This window comes from Engraulis encrasicolus, chromosome 8, assembly GCF_034702125.1.
Source record: "Engraulis encrasicolus isolate BLACKSEA-1 chromosome 8, IST_EnEncr_1.0, whole genome shotgun sequence".
Taxonomy (NCBI): domain Eukaryota; kingdom Metazoa; phylum Chordata; class Actinopteri; order Clupeiformes; family Engraulidae; genus Engraulis; species Engraulis encrasicolus.
This window is the reverse complement of record NC_085864.1, coordinates 20,778,714-20,792,775: the sequence shown is the minus strand read 5'-3', so window position 1 is coordinate 20,792,775 and position 14,062 is coordinate 20,778,714.

The window sequence follows — 14,062 nt, the reverse complement described above, 5'->3', positions numbered from 1 at the left end:
GGAAATAGCTGGATGACATTTTATATTGTTGTCTTTTAGTAAAACGGGCCTCTGACTCATATCTGTGACAGGTGTCTGTGTGTTTACAGAGTGTGTATCAGTGTGTGTGTGTGTGTGTGTGTGTGTGTGTGTGTGTGTGTGTGTGTGTGTGTGTGTGTGTGTGTGTGTGTGTGAGAGAGAGAGAGAGAGCGTGTGTCAGCGCATGCGCCTGTGTGTGTTTGTTGTGCGTGTGCCTGCGTGTGTGTGGCTTTGAACAAATTACACTGTTTGTATTTTTTTTACGAGCCGGTCCACTTCTATTCTACTAGTCTAAACCACCACAAATTGCACTGACACAGATTTTAGTGTCATTTTCCTCTACATTTATCCAACAAAATTAGCATGTACTGCTATAGCCACACATTTGCTCTTGCTACAAGGATGATGTTTCATTGGTACACTGCCCTTAAAAATACAATACATCTCTGTAAATAATCCAAATGTCCACACAAGGATTCCTCAGAGGATTATTATATTATAAAAGATTCAGAGAGAACACAAACAGATACAGCTTACTTCTTGTAGCTTAACTTTCTAACCGCCAGTTATTGACATGCGCACTGGCTGTACTCGCGCAGTGGCCTTAACCTCTTAAAGGTACAGAACACCATTACTGTTAACCATTATAATCACATTATGACATCTCCCCTTTAAAGATTTAAATTCCCCTTCTACGTAAACAACACATTATATCACATCCCCCCCTTTTAAGTGTAGATACTCTCATGTAAGCAAGGCACAACAATATTTCTACCATACTCACAATAGTGCATTCATAACGACACAGTATTACTAGACATTCTTAATATGCATTCAAGAAGTGCAATCAAAGGATAGTGTTTTTTTTGTTTTGGTAGATCCCCACAGTCCATTCCCAATCTCTGAAAGAAAGAAAGGTGAGTAAGTTAAACAAGGCAATATCAACATGGATTTCACAATGAACATGTTTTTTTTTTTTTTTTGGTTCCTTCACAGGTTCAGTTTCTCAACAGGTTTGCTGAGTCTGCCAGACCGCGTGTAGAAAGGTCTGACTGGCCTGTCAGGTGGTACGACACCGTTGGTTGGCAAAGGGGTGTCGGTGGTTGGTGCTGGATCAGGCGGATGACTGGAACCGCCTGGCTGGCACTCGGAGATGACGCCGGGGACTGCTGCTGCTGCTGCTGCAGGGATGTGCTGAAGATGACGCCGATTGCGTCTCACTCTCTCACTGCGCTGCGTTGTGATGATGTAGGAGCGCGGCGTGATGCTCTCTCCGGTGATCACAGCAGGTGTTTGCCATGATTTCTGGTGGTCCAGCCGCACAAGGACGGGGTCACCAGGTTGCAGTAATGGCAAGTGTCTCGCGCCGTGTCGCCGGTTGAAGTAGAAGGCTTGTTTTTGCTTCTCACTCGTGTCTTTGTCTCTGACTGCCACAAGGTCAGGCCATTGTGGCTGAAGATTCGCCTCCAGTGTTGGCAGGGTTGTTTTGATTTTGCGGCCCATCAGCAGCTCTGCTGGGCTCACACCGGTGGTGGTGCAAGGTGTGGACCGGTAACACATGAGGGCGAGTAGAGGATCTTTTTGGGCGAGTATCCTCTTTGCGATCTGAACTCCCCGCTCGGCATGTCCATTGCCTTGGGGATTGTAAGGGCTAGATGTGGTGTGTGTGAAATCAAAGTCTCTGGCAAAGTCTTTGAACTCTTGGCAGGAAAACTGTGGACCGTTGTCGCTCACCACCTCGTCTACGATTCCGAATCTAGCGAAGACTGCCTTCAGCTTTGTGATGACTTGTGAAGCAGTTGTTGTTGTTAGGTGGAGGATTTCCAGGAATCTCAAGAAGTAGTCTGAAACAGCAAGGTAAGTTTGTCTTTTGTACTCACACAGGTCGATGGCGATTCTCTTCCAGGGTCGGTCGGGTAGTGGAGTTGAGATCAGAGGCTCTTTGCGCTGTGAGGGTTTCAACTCAGGGCATACCTGGCATGACTGGACTGTCCGCGTGATTTCACCTGAGATGCCGGGCAACCATACAGCCGCCTGGGCGCGCTCTCTGCATTTGGTCAGTCCCTGGTGCCCATGGTGAATGCGGTCCAGTGTGTCCTCTCTCAGCGTGTCTGGAATCACCATTCGGCTGCCCCTGGTGACAATGCCATTGAATTCAGACAGTTCATTTTTGAATGGAAAGTACTCACGTACTGCTGTTGGTACATTCCCAATGTACTCTGGCCACCCTGCTCTGATGTACCGCAACACCAGCTGTAGATTGGGGTCGGCCGCCGTGGCTACTCTGATGGCCTCCAGCCTCGTTGGTGTAGCCGGCATGGTCTCCACGATGGCGGCTATGTAGCATGCCACCTCGTTGTGAGTGTCACTCTCCTCCTGCTGGCACGGTAGTGGACTGCGTGACAGTGTGTCAGCCACAGTCAGTGTCTTTCCTGGTGCGTATTCAGCTGTTGGTTTGAATCGCATGAGCCTCATGAGCAGTCTTTGACACCGTATAGGCACATTGTCCAGATCTTTCTTGTTCATGAGGGGAACGAGGGGTTTGTGGTCTGTCACAAGCTTAAAGTCCTCCAGACCATACAGGTACTTTTCGAATCTCTCACACGCCCACACACTCGCCAGGCACTCTTTTTCTATTTGTGCGTACCTGGTCTCCGCATCGGTGAGTCTCCTAGAACAGTACGCCACTGGTTTCCAGTCGTTGTCGTGGAGCTGAAGCAGTACACCGCCAATGCCATAGCTGCTGGCATCAGCTGAGACGGCAGTTGGTCTGTTCACGTCATAGAACTTCAGCACTGGAGATGTGGAGAGGCACTCTTTGATCGTGCGAAATGCCTCCTGCTGGGCATGGTCCCATACCCAGGCTGACTTGGACTTCAGCAGTGCGTACAGTGGCTGGCCTATTGTGGAGAGGTTGGGAATGAATTTCCCCAGGTAGTTGAACATAGCTTGTTCTGCCTGAACTTGCACTTCTCCTTGTTGAGCTTGAGGCCGGCCGACTCGATCCGCTCGAGCACTTTGTTGAGGCGCTGGTCGTGCTGTTCCGCTGTCTGCCCGGACATCAACACATCGTCCATGAACAGTGCCACGCCGTCGAGGTCTTGTAGAGTCTCCGCCATCTTGCGCTGGAAGATCTCAGGAGCGCTGGTGATGCCTAACGGGAGCCTTTTGAAAGCGTACCTCCCGAATGGTGTGAGGAAGGTGGTCAACTTGCTGCTTTCAGGGTGCAGAGGGATCTGCCAGAATCCGGAGGCTGCGTCGAGCGATGTGAATGTTGTTGCACCGCTGAGCTTTGCTGTTATCTCCTCTGCAGTAGGAAGGATGTACCTCTCTCTCCTCACAGCTTCATTCAAGCGCTTTAAGTCCACACAGATACGCACCTTGCCGTTCTTTCTCGGGACAGGCACCATGGGCGCGCACCAGTCTGTTGGCTCGGTCACCGCCTCGATGATGTCGTTCTCCTCCATGCGCTTTAGTTCCTCCTGAACTTTGGCCATGAGGGGTAAGGGAACTCGGCGGGCAGCGTACATGGCGTATGGCTGAGCGTTCTCCCTGAGCTGGATCTTGACTGGCTCAGTATTGAGAGTACCATGCTCACCAAACGCCCCGTGAACCTCCTCAATGCGCTTCACCAGTCCCATTGTGGTTGCTGTGTCTCTGCTGAGCAGGTTGTTTGCTGTCTGGCCTCGGATGACATACACTGGGAACGAGTAGGGCTTGCCTTTGTACTGGATGTTGGTGGTGAATTTCCCCAGACAGTCCAGCTGACCCCCAGGGCTGTAGAGTGTGATGTTGGAGGGCTCTAGTTGTCTCTGGGGAACTAGCCTGCTGAATGTTTCCACTCCCATGACGTTTGTGTCAGCCCCAGTGTCGATCTTGAATTTAACTGGTGTAGCCCCAATTTTCAACTGCACAGTCCACAATTCATCGGATGTTCTTGCGTTGGTCACCGCTCCTAGAAAGTACGGCGACTCCTCTGCCCCCTCGGTGACTTCCCTCACTGCTTTACTACGGCATTTTCTCTCCCAATGGCCCCTTTTCCCACAGTTGTTACATGTCGAGTTCTTTGCTGGGCACATATCGGGGTTGCTATGTCTCATTTTGCCACATCGGCCGCATTTCGGATCGTTTGTCTGTCCGTTTTCTTTTCGTGGGGGCTGCCATCTTTGATGCTTACCTTTCGCCGCTGCTTTCCCGCGCATTTCCTCCACTGCTACTCTGCCTTCGCCCTGCTGCTGGTGCACCTGTAATGCCACCTCCTCAGACTGGCGAACAGTTTGTACAGTGTCGGCAAGTGTTAGCTTCGACTCTAGCTGTAGCCTACGAGACAGTTCCTTGTCGAGTATCCCCACCACGATACGGTCTCTGATGTGCTCCTCTTTATGAACCCCAAAGTCACAGTATTCCGACATTTCGTACAGTGCTCTGATAAACATTTCAGCCTTCTCACCGGGCCGCTGCGACCGTTGGTAAAAGCAAGCGCGCTCGTGAATCACATTCCGTTTGGGGAAGAAGTACTCTTCGTATTTTCCTAATACTGTATCATAGTCATCTTCTTCTCCCATCTTGTCGAAAGTGAATGACTTGAAAATGTTTTCAGCCTCAGAGCCCATAGCGTATATCAGCGAACTGACCTGTACATCTCCATCTTCTCTGAAGAGTTTTGTAGCCGTCCGATAACGTTGGAAACGCTGACGCCAATCTGCCCATTCATTCGGACGATCAAACTTAAAGTTCTCCGGTGGGTTAAACTTGGCCATTTTCCGATGGAAACGAGTAGTCCGTCACGACTTCTGACACCATGTAAATAATCCAAATGTCCACACAAGGATTCCTCAGAGGATTATTATATTATAAAAGATTCAGAGAGAACACAAACAGATACAGCTTACTTCTTGTAGCTTAACTTTCTAACCGCCAGTTATTGACATGCGCACTGGCTGTACTCGTGCAGTGGCCTTAACCTCTTAAAGGTACAGAACACCATTACTGTTAACCATTATAATTACATTATGACAATCTCTGAACTGGAGAGAGCAGTGCAGCAGCAGGAACAGGTCTGAGCGTGGATGCGGTTTGTAGATGCAGCTGTCTCTGCCATTGGGACACAGCTCTGACACAGAGCGCTATGTGTATCCATTTGCTTTGGCACAGACACACTCAAACACACAGACTCTCACACACAGACTCAAAAAACACGCTAGCGTGCACGCACAAACACACACACACACACACACACACACACACACACACACACACACACACACACACACACACACACACACACACACACACACACACACACGTACACAAACAAACACACGCTAGAACACACACACACACACACACATACTATCTCCCTCGGCATGTCTGAGACGTAAACACTGCCGGCTTGGGTTTCCGAAAGCTGATCGTCAGCGTTCCCAAAGGTATAGGCTGTATGTCTAGAATAGAATACAGTCAATGGTCCCATCAGCAAAGCAGAGTGTGAGAGTCTTTATTGAATGGTGAAAGATACAATTTCTATCTTTCAGTTCTATCTTCCACTTTCTATGAATTTATATCTTCCAGTTATAGTGGCCTGCATTTGGTGAGCTATTGCAAGAAAAAAAAACATTGATTGCTGTTAGTACATGCACAGAGTATTCTGGTTTCAAATTGAATATTTTCAGAATTCGATTTGAAACAAGTTCTGGAATGTTCCGTTACTGTAACTTGTAAAACACAGTTCTGCTAGCGGAGTGTTCCCAAAACTTGGCCACGTTATTTGAATGACTTGAGACGCTACAAATGGCTTGTGAGATTACATGACTCGTACGCAAGCCAAATATTGTCACCATTCCATCTGGAATCAGAAAAGAGAAGAGGTGGGAGGTCTTGCTGTGTTGTGTTTTGTTATATTTTTTAGCTGAATCAAACAACTTGGCTTTATTGACATTAGGACTGTAATGATACATTCAACTCGCATAGCGATTTTTGACCTACAGTTTGATACACCCCAAGATTATATGTATTTTTCTGATGATCGTTTATAGGTAGGTTACAAGAGGTAACTAATAATGATATTGATTTGAAGCTTGAAAGCATCAATCACATCATATCATGTGGATGTTTTCTGGACAGAACCTTGAAAGGGCATATCATGATACTGCCTTCGTTCATCACGATACAGTGTTGTGTCTCTGCGTATCACAAGTTCTCGATTCGATACAATATTGTTACAGCCCTAATGTTTATGTGTTTCTTTTCTAGATATGGATATGTGTCATTTTGTTAACTTATTTTAACGCACCTCATCACTGTAGCCAAAGGCTGGGCGCTGCTAGAAAGCACAGCGCTGCATTGCACATCCATGATGGTGCTGTCGAGCACTTAGACACGCATTAAGAATGTGGAATAATTTCATGGTACCCTGAAGGGGAGTGTTCAAAATCAATGTGAATATTTTCTCTCTCTCTACTCTCTACTCTCTACCTCTCTCTCTCTCTCTCTGCTGCTGGAACATTCAGTGGTGAGGGGAGAACGGTATGTTCTTAGATCAGAAAGAGGGAGAACTAAAAGGAAGAAGAGGAAGAACAAAAAAAAACATGTGTATACCAAAATGGTACTACAGTACATTCCCATGAAGGCCTGTTTTATTTCTTTTCATCTCTCTCTCTCTGTCTCCCTGTCTCTCTGTCTTTCTGTATTCTCTCTCTTTCTCTGTATTCTCTCTCTGTCTCTCTCTCTCTCTCTCTCTCTCTCTCTCTCTCTCTCTCTCTCTCTCTCTCTCTCTCTCTCTCTCTCTCTCTCTCTCTCTCTCTCTCTCTCTCTTTCTTCCCCCCCTCTCTCTCTGTCTCTCTCTGTCTCTCTGTCTCTCTCTCTCTCTCTCTCTCTCTCTCTCTCTCTCTCTCTCTCTCTCTTGTTCTCTTTCTGATGTCTTTTATCTCTGTGTTCTCTCTGAGGCTCTCTGTGTCTCCCACACTAGTGGGGCTGTACTGGGCGGCAGGGGTGCCCAGGACCTGGGGTGAGCACGGCCCTCTGATGTTGCAGCTGTGTTTGACTGAAGATGGTTTCCCCTTGTCTCTCCCACTCTCCCACACACACACACGCACGCACGCACGCACGCACGCACGCACGCACGCACACACACACAGACACAGACACACACACACACACACACACACACACACACACACACACACACACACACACACACACACACACACATTAAAGTCCGAGTAATGGGCTACGCCGTGCCGCCCCAGCTTGACCCAATGCCTCCACAGTGCTGGCTTGACCTCTTCTGGCGCTCGTTCACACAAATATTCAACCTGGCCAAGGCCGCAAAGATGAGAGACTAGGGTTGCCAGACCAGACCGGAGATTTCCAGCCCAAAAACTGCTCAAAATCCGCCTGGAAGCACTAAATCCCCCCCACTTTCTACTAAATTTTATTGATTTCTGTGGCCATAAAGTGGCAGAAGAACCTGCCAAAATGCTATTTTTACCCGGCCAACCTAAGCAGCCCCATTGGGAGGGAAACCGGCCAATCTGGCAACACTGTGAGAGACCTGCTGTTGTTGATGCATTTTTAGGTGAAGCGACCATTAGGCAAAAGATATGGGCTCTATTAAAAGACATATGCTATACAGATCTTTTCTGTAGAAAAAAATAAATGGTCCACTTCTATAGTTTGATATTCCATATAGGCCTAAATAAGCAAACACACATTCTACATATAACGCTTATACAGTATGTTGCAGAAGTACGTGTAATGTGCGCTTTACACATATATACTGCCCGACAGAAACCTTGTAACTCCACTTTCAATTATTATTTTTAAAATTTATTTAACACCACTATTTTCTATATAAATTGGATCACGAAAAGTGTATTTTAAATCATTTCTAAAACTCACATACTCATGGAAATTGACCAATGGTAATGATGTTGTTTTTTTGTAAATAATGAGTTACAAGGTTTCTGCTAGACAGTGAGTTAGAAAAAAGAAGAATGAGCCCATGTGTCATATAGGACCTGCATTGGGCCACACTTTGTATCATTTTATACAGATCTTTATCGAAGGTCGGTAGGTAGTTCCCATGCTAGTTTCACTTGCCCTTCCTTAGCAGAGCTCTGCCGCCATAGGAACAACAACAGGTGTTTCCCATAGAACTAATACAAGGTGTTTCCATTCTGACTTTCTCCCATTCAAGTCCAAAGGCTTTCAGACATGCCCTCAGGTTCTTCCTGGTTTCACCCGAGACGGTCAATCATGATCAACGTTATGAACTCTTGGTGTCGTGTTTCCGACACTCAAAAAAGGATACTATAAGGCTTCAGGGGTCCTCTTGTCTCCCGTAGCATGTGTGACCTTGGGCAGTGGAGTCAATCCCAGCCCTCAGAAAGGAATAACCTCCAACATGTTTTCCCTCTATCCCAGGTGACTTCACTGTGTCAATCCTAGCCCTCAGAAAGCAATAACCTCTAACACAGAGATTCTCAAATTGTGGTCCGGGGACCACAGGTGGTCCTTGAAAGAGCTTAGGTGGTCCGCGAGGGGATTTCTACTTTTCCAAGACAAGCTAACAGTAAGCTATTTGTAACATTATTACAAAGCTAAACATAGCTGAAAGTCATATTTTCACCACAATTACACAAGTTTGTAATGTGAATAAAATGAAATGATATGCATCAAAATTAGCAGTGTCAAATTAGCACCCATCAACTGTCAATGTAGTTGTCAGGTGGTCACTGAACATTTTTGTGGGGTCCTTGGTCTGAAAAAGTTTGAGAATCACTACTCTAGCATGTTGTCCATGTATCCCAGGTGACTACACAGAGACACTGATCCATACCTGTCTTAAGGAGGTCATTATGGTTCAGCTGTTCCAGAGCATAGGTGGATCAAATATGTGGAAGGGATTTTACCTTCTTTATGTTAAGGGTTTTCTGAGCTTTCCTGAGGACAGGACAGCAGAGATTATGTTAGGAAGAGATCAGGAGAGAGAGAAGGGGTAGGGCTGGGAAAACAAACCAGGCCATACTTGAACCCTCGTCCCAAATGACATGCAGGGCCGCTGCTAAGGTCGTGGAGGCCCTGAGCATAACTGGTCAGGACCCCCCACCATCATAATTAAATAGTGATGATAACAACAGTGGCAATAATATACTGACTAATAAATATATATTTTGTAATGTAATGTAATGCAATATTTTTTTCATGACGTTTTTTAGTCAATCTCAATTTAGGAGGCCCCAGTTTTGGGGTCAAAGTGGTTGGTGCCCTAAGCGCTCTGCATACTCTGCTTATGTCTAGCGGCGTCCCTGAAGACATGCAAGCCCACGTGTGGTCGGGTGCCCCAATACACTGCGCCACAGCACCCCTGAGTTTTTAACTTTCTTAACGGATTTACATCTAAGCTGTATACAAGTGTAGACAGATGAATGCCCTGAAGTTCTTCTGCAGTTTTTTTTTAGAGTGAGAAGAAATCAATCATGGGAGAGATGTTTTTTTTAAAGGAAGAGTATGTACATTTTTTAGTACTTCCAGAATTTATGCTGCCCATTCACAAATGTTATCTTTTGCTATCTTTGTTATTTTTAGGATGGTGTTATATTTTCCACCACCATCACTTTCTAAGTAGGTTACTTATTATGACCGGGAAAATTAATCTTTTCAATGCATGCTGCTCAGAGGTGTTTTGGAGCTACAGGTGAAATATTCATTATGACCCGCTATAGATATATGTTTATATACATATATGGGCTATAGATTCATTATTCATTACGTCCTCAGAGGTGTTCAAAGATGCCTACAGGGAATCCTCCACATGCCAGACTCTGACTCTGACTCTGACCCTGACTTTGACAGCCATTGCACATATGACTAGCCTGAAGGTTGTAGGTTATTTTGCAAATGTTTTTCTTTGGAGTTGAAGTAGGTCAATCCCAGAGGAATGCCTTAAGCATAACTGGTCAGGAGGCCCCCCTCATAATTAAAATAATAATTAATCATCTTTTATTAATAATTAATCATGTATTTTTGAAAGAGAACTCAACCTCTCTTCCATGAATGACAGGGACAAAGCGGCAGTCATGGACCACCCTGTCTCTGAGTCAGAACTCTTCGGCTCTGCTGCGATAGGTACTATCCAGCAACAGTTCGAAGCACTGAAGAAACAGCTTTTTGATAACAAATACATATGTTTTGTGATATCATTTATATTTTTTCATAACGTTTTGTAGTTAGTCTCAATCTATGAGGCCCCACTTTTGGTGGCGAAGTGGTTGAGGTCCCAAGAGCTCTGCATACTCTGCTTATGCCTAGCGGCAACCCTGGTTGCAGGAGCTAATTCAGGTCACATCATTTAACTGTCTACCACTGCATGTGCAAGCTACTGTACTGTCAAGTGTTGACACCTGTGTCGACCTCCAGTCAAGTGAATACAGGAGACTAATTATGCCCTTAAGTAAGTTCTTCTGAGTTCTTCTGTAAGGTTATGGGTGGTGCAAACTCAGTCAACAGGACTGGACTGGTACCAAAAAAGAGAAAGCCTGGGTGTTTTACCTGTCCCCCTTCTAAATTGAGAGCCTGTCTCTCAGAAAATAAAAAAGACTTCTTTATTGTCCATTAGACTTACACACACACCTGTGGGGGGGCGCTGTGGCGCAACGCACAAAGCCCCCCACATTTGGGCTTGCATGCCCAGCCACACGCAAGCCAACACACACACGCACAGAGGAACACTCACACAAGAGCAACTTGCACACACACACACACACACACACACACACACACACACACACACACACACACACACACACACACACACACACACACACACACACACACACACACACACACACACACACACACACACACACACACACACACAGTAAACATAATGAATAAATAGATACTAGACCCAACAGGATTGGCCCCTTGAGGACTCACTGGCAGCCCACCATGAAATGTCCTGTATGCCAGATCACCAGATCACCAGATCCCCTGATCCCCAGATTACCAGATCCCCAGTCCAGGCCTGCCGCCGGTCATCATAAGCAGCCGATGATTTACGAGCTGTTCGTTTCATACATTTCTGACGCTCAAAGGATCTTTACTGCTTCAAGCCTACCTCCACATTGCTGGCCACATCAGGGCTGCTGACAGCTTTTCCCGGTCCTGGGAAAAGCGTCATCTGAAAGGGCTCCTCGACTTAAAACATATAATGTAAACGGGACCCAATTCTGGGCCTCCTCTATCCCTGGGCCCGGGACAACTGACCCCTTTGTCCCCCTCCCCCTCCCCCTCCTGTCGGCTTCCCTCCACATCGCTGATGATCCATTGGCATAGAGACATTGCACAGAGGCAGTCAATCAGTGCACGTGCAACCTACAGTCAAGTGGAGACACATGGATAGCCTGAAGTTCTTTAGTAGGTTATTTTTCTGTACAGCTGAGAGCAAAGCAGGTCAGTCAGAGAGAGAGAGAGAGAGAGAGACAGACAGACAGACAGAGAGAGAGACAGACAGAGAGAGACAGAGGGGGGATAGAGACCGAGAGAGAGAGAGAGAGAGAGAGAGAGAGAGAGAGAGAGAGAGAGAGAGAGAGAGAGAGAGAGAGAGAGAGAGAGAATTTTTCATCAGTCAGCCATAGAGATTGCAGGCACTCCTCCGTGTGCCTGTTCACACCAGACCCAAGAGAGATATCAGCCAAGGCCAGTTAGGAATTCAACACCTCACCACTGAATCGATGAGAGAAAATGCAGGTTGTTATCTTAGGAACACAGAAGCAAGCATTTTCTTTTTTCGCTGTATGTATGAATGAATAAAGGAATTACTATTTTAGTTATCATAGTTTTATTATTCTGGCTATGACAGACGGGAAAGAATTCATGATTGTTGATATTTTTAAATGAAAAAAGAAGACTGTGAGTGTGATAAATGCAGCACCTGCGGCTATACTACCGTACATTCCCGCGCAAATCAATCAGATAGAAATCTCTTGAAGTCTTGAAATGTCTTCACACCTCACACAACTTTGGTGGCTCAACACTCGCCTCTCGCTCTACACCAGTGTGTGTGTGTGTGTGTGCATGTGTTTTTATGTGTGTGCGTGCATGTGTGAGTGTGAGTGTGTGTGTGCGCGTGCGTGCAGGGCCGGTTCTGGCTTATTTGGTGCCCTAGGCGAGTTTGAGTTCTGCCCCATACCCCCCACCCCCAACTTTGAAAGAAAAAAAAAACTATTTTTTACACCTTACAGAACACAAGAGTAATACCAGTAGTAAGCTTAACTACAAACCCCAACTCCGGTGAAGTTGGGACGTTTGGTAAACAGTGAATAAAATCAAAATGCTATCATTTTCAAAACATTCAATCCATTCATTAGATGGAGAATAGTGAAAAGACAACATATTAAGTGTTAAAATCGAGAAAAAATATTCTTTTGGGGGACATATGTACTCATTTCTAATTTGATAAATCCAACACGTCTCAAATAAGTTGGGACGGGGATCAGTGAAATTTAGTAAACATCCAAAGAAGATAAAACAACAAAGAAGAACATTTCAAAATGAATTGTACTGACGGACAATATAGGTGTCCAGGTATAAGATCATCACAGAATGGCTGAGTCACTCAGAATTAAAGATGCAAAGGGAATAATTAGGCCTACCGTAGTTATTAAATACATTTTTGAATTCCCTTTGATTTACCACGATTGAGTGTATATAAGACATATTTTTGTTACTAAAATCATTGTATAGGTTCATGACATCATGAAATATATATTGGCTGTAGTCTCACTCTAATTCCTGGAGTGCTAGAGCTATTGAAAATTGACCATATTAAGAATGCTTAATGCGTGCAAATGATACAGGGGTGTAACATTCTCCTAAGCACCTGAGCTCACTTGAAATAGACCCAGAAGACATGGGAAACTGTCCTTTGTTTACAGAAGTCAGCAGAAGTTGTAGAAGTCCATTCTTTTTGACAATAATAGAGCATTGCACATCCTGTGCTACAGTGAAAATGGACCATCCAACTTGTGTTAGTGCTAACTTCAAAAGTCAGCCTCCATGATGGCATGCGGGTGCAGTAGTGCATTGGTTAAGATGTTCTCACTCATCTGTAGAGGTAAATACAGTGCTGAATGGTATAAATGGGGTTTAAACAGCATGAAAAGCCACTCATGCATTATATTTTGAAGAGAGATCTTCGATTACTGCCACATAGTAAGGTCAAATTGCATTCTCCACTATGTTTTAACAGTTTGGCTCCATCATAAGGACCAGCAGGTGATAAAATGGTGGGCTTTTGGTCAAGACCTGTCACACTGTAAGCACTACAGAAAGGAAAACATTGCAAAACATGACAAGGAATACACCCACCATTTAAGCTGGTGAAATCATGTCCAAGATAGGAATTAACACTGTTTTTTATATAAAATCATCTCATCGGTTATTGTATGTAACTGTTAAGTGTTGTCTTTTGTTTTGTTTTTAGTCTTCCTCGACATTTGCTGCCATTTATTGTCCCCGTCCCAACTCTTTTGAGACGTGTTGGATTTATCAAATTAGAAATGAGTACATATGTCCCCCAAAACAATATTTTTCTCAGTTTTAACACTTAATATGATGTCTTTTCACTATTCTCCATCTAATGAATAGATTTAAAGTTTTGAAAATTATAGCATTTTGATTTTATTCACTGTTTACCAAACATCCCAACTTCACCGGAGTTGGGGTTTGTAAATGCTAAATGGCATCAAGAACAATAACTGTTTTGCATCAAATGGATTTCTGGTTCTTTTTGACAGGCGACCAACACATCAGATTGAGTCGCATGAAAGTAGCTTCACCCCAGATGAGAGGGAGGTTATCAATGTGTTTGAATTGTAATATGGAATTGAAATGCCAGGAGTGAGTGATACAGTACATTTGCATGTAAAATGCATGTGTAGACAATAGGCCTACCAAGGAGGTCTGCATTGATAGCCTATCTACACTACCTACAGCATCACAAAGCATGGCAGCATAACAATTTTAATAAGCTACACATTTG